Here is an 8,903-nt window from a genome sequence, read left to right as displayed (position 1 = left end):
AAATTTTGAAAAATTGAATTTTCATTTTCATTTAATTGGAAATATTTCAAACTTCCCTCAAAACTCTTTGACCCATTTGGTATTTAGCAGTACTCTGTTAATCTTCAAATACTTTGAGATTTTCCAGGTATCTTTCTGTTATTAATTTCTAGTTTACTTCCATCATAGTCTGAAAGCAGACAATATATGATTTCTATTCTTTTAAAGTCTATTTTTAAGGTGTGTTTTATGGCCAAGAATGTGATATATTTTTGTGAAAATTCCATGTGAGCTTGAGAAGAATGTGTATTCTGCAGTCATTGGATGTTGTATTCTATAGACGTCAAATAGGTCCAGTTGATTAATGGTACTATTCATTTCAGCTATGTCCTTACTGATTCTATTCTTGCTGGATCTGTCAATCACTAACAAAAGGAATTTGAAATCTCCAACTGTAAAAATGAACTCATCTATTTCTTTTTGCATGTTTATCAAGTTTTTGCTTCACATAATTTGACACTGTTGTTAGGTACAAACATGTTAAGTATGGTCATGCCTTTTTAAAGGATTAACTCTTTTATCATTATGTAAGCCTCTCTTTATCCCTCATAATTTTCTTTGCTCTAAAGTCTGCTTTGTCTGAAATTAATGTAACTACTCCAGCTTTCTTTTGTTTTTGTGTTTGTTTGTTTTTTTCCAGCTTTCTTTTGATTAGTCTTGGCATCGTATCCCTTTACTTTTACTTTTAATGTCTTTCTTTATCCCTTTACTTTATTCCTTTACTTTTAATCTGCCTGTGTCTTTATCTATAAAGTAGACCTTGTCTGTTTTCTATTCATTGCCTTTGTTCTTTGTTTCTTTTTTTCCTTAAAATATTTTTCTGCCTTTTATGATTTTAATTGAGCATTTTATATGATTCCCTTTTTCTTTTCTCTTAGCATATCAATTAGACTTTCTTGGAAAGATATTTATTTATTGCCATTTTATTACCTGTTTTGTTGTTGTTTCTGGAGATTTTCTCTGATCCTTTCTTGTCTTTATCACTTTTGGTCTTTCCTTCCCACTCAAAGAGTCCTTTTTAATATTTCTTGTAAGGTTGGTTTAGTGGTCATCAACTCCTTTAGTTTTTGTTTGTCTAGGCAAATTTTTTAATGTGTTTCCCTTGAGTTTGTAATATACATTTACATTTAACCCAAATCCTCTTCCAAATAATACTATAACACTTCATGGAGACTGTGAATGCCTTAGAGTATTCCCAGTTCCTCTCTCTCATCTTTTATATCATTTTAGTCATTTATTTCATTTATCCATAAGCTATAATCACTATTATTATTTGGAAAAAACTGTTTTCTGTTAGATCAATAAAGAATTAAAAAGTTAAATAGGGATCCCTGGGTGGCGCAGCGGTTTGGCGCCTGCCTTTGGCCCAGGGCGCGATCCTGGAGACCCCGGATCGAATCCCACGTCGGGCTCCCGGTGCATGGAGCCTGCTTCTCCCTCTGCCTGTGTCTCTGCCTCTCTCTCTCTCTCTGTGTGTGTGACTATCATAAATAAATAAAGAAAAAATATTTTAAAAAAAATACTTAAAAAGTTAAATAATTTTAATCTTTTAATACAGACAAGAAATAACGAATGTTGGCAAGAATGTAGAGGAAAGGGAACCCTTGTGCACTATTGGTGGGAAAGTAAACTGGTACAGCCACTCAAAAAATTAAAAATAGAAATACCAGACAATCCAGTAATTCCATAGCTGGCTATTTACCAAGAAAACAAAAGCAGTAATTTGTAGAGATATATGCACTCATATGTTTATTGCAGCAGTATTTATAATAGCCAAAATATGGAATCAACCTAGGTGTCCATTGATAGATGAATGGATAAAGTAGATGTGATATATATATAAAATGGAACATTACTCAGCCATAAAAAAGAATGAAATCTTGCCACCTCTAAGAACATGGATGGACCTAGAGTGTATTATCCTAATGAAATAAGTCAGAGAAAGATGAGTACCATACTACTTTACTTATATATAGATCTAAAAAACAAAACACACACACATAAAACAGAAACAGTATCATAAATACAGGGAACAAACTAATAGTTGCCAGAGGAGAAGGAGGGGAAGATGGGTAAAATAGTTGAAGGCGGTTGAGAGGCACAATCTTCTAGTTATAAAATAAGTAAGTCATAGAGATGAAAAGTAGCATTGGCAATATAGTAAAAAACGTAATAACTTTGTATAGTGACAGATGGTGACTACACTTATGGTGAGCACTGCATAATATACAGAACTATCAAATCACTGTTACATATCTGAAACTAATATAACACTGTATGTCAATCATACTCTGATTTTATTTTTTTATTTTTAAAGATATTTTATACTTTAGTTTTAAAAATAAAGTAAAATCAAAATATTTCATTTTACCTTGATTTATTTCTTCCCTTCCTTTATATAGATTGGAGTTTTTCAACCTTACATACTTTTCCTTCTCTCTGAAGAATTTAACATTCCTTGCAAGGCTGGTATATTGGTGACAACTGTCAATTTTTTTCTAAGGAAGTCTATTTCTCCTTCATCTTTCAAGGCTAATTTGCTGAATATGGAATTCTAGATTGGTAGTTCTTTTCTTTCAACAGTTTAAATATTTCATATTGCTCTTCTTGCTTGCATAGTTTTTGAAAAGAAGTTTGATGTAATTCTTACCCTTGTTTCTATACAGGTAAGGTGTTTTTCCCCTTTGCCTTTTTTCAAGATTTTCTCTTTATGTTTGATTTCTGTGGTTTGAAATGTTATGCCTAGATGTATATTTTTGGTACTTATCATCCTTGGTGTTCTATATCTGTGACTTGGTGTCTGAGATTGATTTTGAAAAATTCTCAATCATTATTACTTCAACCGTATCTTATTTCTTTCTTATTTTGGTATTCCCATTATGTATATGTTATACCTTTTGGAATTTTCCCACAGTTCTTAGATATTCTGTTCCGTCTTTTTCGTTTGTTTCTCTTTGCATTTCAGTTTTGAAAGTTTCTATCAACATATCTTTAAGTTGATTGAATCTTTCCTGGGCTAGTGTCTAGTCTATTGATGAGTTCATCAAAGGCTTTCTTATTTCTATTACAGTGTTTTTTTTATTTCTAGTATATCTATTTGTTTCCATCTCTCTGCTTATATTGCCCATTTGTTCTTGTAATTGTCCACTTATTCCATTAAAGATTATAGCATATCATGTTGTTTTAAAATCCCAGTTTGGCCGTTTCAGTATCTCTGCCATAACTGAGTCTTGTTCTGATCTTTGCTGTCTCTTCAAAATGTGTTTCTAGTCTTTTAGTACAACTTGCCATTTTTTTTTGTTGGAAGCTAATATGATGTCCTGGGTAAAAATGAACTGAGGTAAATAGGGCTTCATGTGAGGTTTCACATTTATGTGGCTATAGGTTAGGCTGTATTTATTGTTTGTTACGGATATCATAAGATAAAATTTCCTCTTGTGTCTTTGTTTTTGTCTTTTCTATTGTCTTTGAGCTTCTCTTGAGCCTTTTTCTTTTCATTTTTAATTTCAAAGAGACCTTTTTTTTTTTTTTTAGACTGTATTTATTTATTTGAGAGAGAATAAGTAGGGGAGGAGCAGAGGGAGAGGGAAAAGCAGACTCCTTACTGAGTAGGAAGCCCAAAGCACAGGAGGCTGGATCCCAGGACCCTGGGATCATGACCTAAGCAGAAGGCAGACACTTAACTAAGCCACCCAGATGCCCCTAGAGCCTTTTTCTTAAGTTAGGTCTGAGACATGCAGCTCTTTAGTTTTGTCCCCGTTATTATACAAGAGTCCTATTGATGTAGGTGTGAGATGTGAAGTAAGGTAAGTGTTCTATAGTTCTGTGATTAAGTCTCAGTCTTTTAATGAGCCTGTGCTCCTGGGCTGTGAACTTCACAAGTGCTTTTTAGTTGTTTCCCTCTTAGGTGAGACAGGAAAGGACAGAGGAGGTTGGAGGTGGGTATTTTTCTTCCCCCCAGGACAGTCAAGCTCTGTAAAACAGTTTCTCTTAAAGGCAAGCCTTGTTAAGATCAACAGAATGCTCTGAGTGTATTTCAAAATGGCTGTTTCCCCTCCCCTCCCCCTGCCAGAAGCATGAGGGGAGTTTTCTCTGTCTCTAATTGTGAGTACTTGGTAGTTCTTCTGGAGATAAAACTCAGAAAAGTGTGGGCAAACTTGAAAGACTGACCTTCTTGGAATTTTTAACTTTCAAACTTGTCCACACCAAATTTCCAGCAAACTGTCAGTCACAGTTTAGGTTTTCCTACCCTGATACTGGTTCCCATGAATTCCTTCTCCTATTCATTGTGATTATCTTTACCTGCTTCTCTGCCTCTCAAATTTTGGGGGATGGCATTTGTGATCTTGAAACTCTGATGCATCCAGGAACAGTTGTTAATTTTCAGTTTGTTCATCTTTTTTTTCTTGAGGTGAGGTTGGCAGTGATGACTTGTCTTTTTTAGATTTTTAAAAACTTATTCATGTAAGAGAGAAAGAGAGAGTGAATGAGTGCAAGAGCAAGTGAGAGCATGAACTGGAGGGGTGGGGCAGAGAAAGGGAGAAGCAGGCTCCCTGCTCAGCGGGGAGCCAAATGTGGAGCTCTGACTAGATCTTAGAACCTGGGGGGTCATGACCTGAGCTGCAAGTAGCCGCTTTACTGACTGAGCTACCCAGGTGCCCCAGCAGTGATGACTTTCAAGCTCCTTACATGCCAGACTGAAAACAGTGTTTTTGAAGAGCAAAAGTTATTAATTCTGAGGAAGTCAAATTTATTGATTTTTTTTTCTTCTATGGTGTCTGCTTTTTGTGTCATGTTTAAAAATCCTTGCCAAACTCAACTTCAATAAGATTTTCTCCTAGAAGTTTTATAGTTTCATCTCTTACATATAGATCTACAATCCATCTTGAATTACTTTTTGCATATGGTGTAAGGTCAGGTCAGAGTTTTAATTTTTTGCAAAGAAAATTGTAACTTATTGGAAAGATTTCTTTTTTGAAAATATTATTCTTCTTTGGCAAAAGTCATACTGTGTAAGTCTAGAGACTCTATTCTGTTCCTTTGATCTCTTTGTCTGTTTATGGCTATACCACAGTTTTGACTCTGGAGCTTTATAGTAAGTCTTTAAATAGTGTAATTAATGTAAGTTATCTAAAATTCAACTTTCTTTTTCAAAGTTGTTTTGGCTAGTCTAGGTCCTTTTCATTTCTATATAAATTTTAGAATCTACTTGTCAAATTTTATTAAAAGTCTGATGATATTTTTATTGGTATTTCAATAAATTTATGGATTACTTTGGGGGGAGAATTTATACCGTCGAAATAGTGAGTCTTCTCTGAACCTGAAATGTGATGTTCACATTTGTATAAAACAAAGGATTAAAGGAGTTTAAAGATAATGAAAACCTTTAAGTCATAGAAATTGTAGTAGGAAGCAGCATTTTTATCAGAATTTAAGCTATAACAAAGTATACAGCACAGTGTAGGATGTAGCATTTAAGAATCTTTGGGAAAAAAAAGAATCTTTGGTAAATAACGTGTCATATGCAGACTGTTCAGTATCTTGATGTGAGTGGTAATTTTTAAAATTAGTTCATTTTAGGTATTTAATAAAGTAATTTCTTTTTTTTAAAAGAAAAAAAAAGAAATAGTGAGTCTTCTGAAATGTGAACATAGTTTATCTCCCAGTTTATTTAGGTCTGAGTTTCTCCCAGAAATTGTAGCTTTCAGTGTACAGGACTTACACATCTTTTGTCAAAGTTATTCATAAACATTCAATAATTTAATACTATTTTTAAAATGTACTTAAGAATTCAATTTCCAAGTGTTCCTAATATAAAGACATATGATTGATTGAATTTTGATTTTGAGATTATGTCCTGCGACCATGCTTACTCATTAGTTCTTTCTTGTTTGTAGTTTAATGTTTTTATTAATACACACAAAGTGTGCACATAAACTATTTTCTTTGATGTGCAGCCTCAAATACTGATGACTCTGATGGCCAGCTGGGCTGCTCTTTCCAAAATGGTTCTGTGGTTCTTGGAAGAGACACTGTGAGGAATCTTTGCACAGCAAGATTTATTGCACATCAGTAGCACCTCAACCTCCTTGATATGGACTAGAAACTCCTGGAAGCCACTAGGCAGCATGTGCTTTGCTTTCTTGTTGCTCTCAGAACCAATGCTGGCCATCAAGATCAAGTTGTTCAATCTTCTGCACACCCTATTATCAATGCCTCTGGTTTTCACTAGTTGCACTTAATTTTGACATATCAGTCTATTTGGTACCAGATGAACTTCTTGGTCCTCTTCTTAACTATCTTGGGCTTCATCAGAGGTCTGAGGGTGGCCATGATACTGAGTAGGAGATGGCTACCACCTCTGCAGGCAGCACCAAGAAAGAGCTAAACTTATTCACTAGTTCTAGAAGTTCTTCTATAGATTCCATGAAACTTTCTACATATATAATCACAGTGCTTTTGAATGAAGACAATTTTATCCTTTTCCATACCGTATAAGCGACTTTAAATATCTTAGCTTACTGTACTGGCTAGAATCTCCAGCACAATGTTGAATGAAATGGTAAGAACAAACATTCTTGCCTTGCTGCTAATCTTAGTGAAAAGTATTCAGTACTCTGTCTTTCACCATTAAGTAGGGTGTCAGCTCTAGGTTTTTAAACAGATGGTCTTTATCAAGTTGAAAAGTTCCCTTCTTTCTCTTCATTTGCTGAGAGTTTATAGTGGGAAGAGATAGTGGGTTTTGTCAAATGCTTTTTCTGCATACATGAGAATACATATGGTTGTTCTATTTTAGCCTGTTAATATGGTGGGTTACACTGATTTTGAAGTTCCAACTTCTCTTGCATTCTTGGGATAAACTCCACTTGTTCATAATATACTGTCTTCCTACACATTGTTAGATTCAATTTTTTTTAAAGATTTTATTTAGTCATGAGAGACACAGAGAGAGGCAGAGACACAGGCAGAGGGAGAAGCAGGCTCCATGCAGGGAGCCTGACGTGGGACTCCATCCAGGGTCTCCAGGACCACACCCCAGGCCGAAGGCGACGCTAAGCCACTGCTGCCCATTAGATTCAATTTATTAAAATTTTGATAGTTCATGAAAGATGTTTTTCAGTTTTATCTTCTTTTCATGTCTTTCTTTCTAGTTTTGGTACCAGCATAATGCTGTCTCACATAAGTTTGCAAGTGTTCTTTCTTCTTCAATTTTCTGACAAAAGTGTATGTAGAAGTAACATTATTTCTTTTCTTAAATGTTTACTAGAATTCACTAGTAAAGACTTTTGAGCCTGGAGTTTTCTTTGTGAGAAAGTTTTTAGCCACAAATTCTATTTTATTTTTTAAAGATTTTATTGATTTGAGAGAGAGAGAGAGAACGCAAGTAGGGCAAGCAGCAGACAGAGGGAGAGGGAGAAGCAGGCTCCCCACCAAGCAAGGAGCCTGATGCGGGGCTTGATGTGGGGCTCAATCCCAGGACCCAGGATCATGACCTGAACTAAAGGCAGCTGCTTAACTGATTGAGCCACCCAGGCACCCCCTACAAATTTTAAAAATAGATATAGAGCTACTCAGGTTGTCTATTTCTTCTTGAGTTAGCTTTGGTGGTTTGTATTTTATAAGGAATTTGTCTAAGTTGTCGAATTTATTGGCATAAAATTATTCATAATATTCCCTTTCTATTCTTTTAGTATATATAAAATAGTGCTGTCCCCTCTATCATTTCTGACATTGTTGATCTGGGTCTTTTCCCTGGCTCCTGATCAGGCTGTTCTATATAAAAGAGCCAAAGATAACTTCTGTATGTTAACCCTATATTGTTTACTTCATAGTAGGCCAGGACTTGTTAGCTCAAAAGCCTCCTGGTGCTAAACTCAAATTTTACACACCTGGTTGTTCTAAATATAGCCCAAATGAACAGATTTTTAGCTTTTTAGAGCCTTCTACTTTCCATATCCCAGGATACAGCACCCAATATCTTCTAGCCACAGATAAAATATCCCTGGAAATCTCTGGTCCAAATACCCTCCATTACACTGCTGAGCAATACCCTTTGGACACATAAGTCCTCTCTTCAATTCTTCTCTTTCTCTGAAACTTTCTTGCCCTCCCCCTTTCTGGCAGGTGGTCCCTGTACAGAAGACTCTGGATGGCCTCACACAGTGAGGGAATTCCCCATATGCCACCTTGTCAGTATTAACCAAATAAAGTTCATTATGTGCTCATTGTGTGTACTTCATGATCATTTTTTTTTTTTGTTTAGCCCCCAAATCTCTTGAACTCACTATAAGTGGTGATAAAAAAAAAGGGGGGGGGGAATTTTGGAAATGATGAAGAAATTGATATGGGGTCCACCCAGTCAATGGGATAATCAAATGGCAAAATGATTATGGACAGCCTTAAGTGGTTGGGACTCAAAATTCGGAACATTGCCACATCAATTTGGTGTGGCATTGCTCTGTGCCATATTGTACTCTATATTTTTTGTAGTCTCTCCCAGTTGCCTCCTCAGCTTGGACAAATGGTACCACCAATATTTGAATGAATCTATGTCATTGGAACAGATTTTTGGGGCCAGAGGCCCTGAGCAGCCCCAAGAGGGAGGTCTAAATAGTAAAAATGTCAGAACACAGCCTCTGGAGAAAGGGTAGGCTAATTCTAACTCCATAACGGGCTATAGCAAGAGGGGCTCCCCACAGCAGACTCGTGATTTAGGGAACTTCTGAGATGGGGGAGAGGCAGGTAAAAGTCAATGAGGCCAAAATGTTAGGCTGAGGCTGGTCTCCTTAGCACAGGGTTGGGAGGTGCCTTTGTAAAGAGCTAGCATGCCTCTGCTACTCGGATCTGCAGTGGCCAAAAGCTGG

The sequence above is a fragment of the Canis lupus genome, chromosome 19 (genome assembly GCF_003254725.2).
Source record: "Canis lupus dingo isolate Sandy chromosome 19, ASM325472v2, whole genome shotgun sequence".
NCBI classification, from domain to species: Eukaryota; Metazoa; Chordata; class Mammalia; order Carnivora; family Canidae; genus Canis; species Canis lupus.
Note: the sequence above shows the minus strand (reverse complement) of the source record.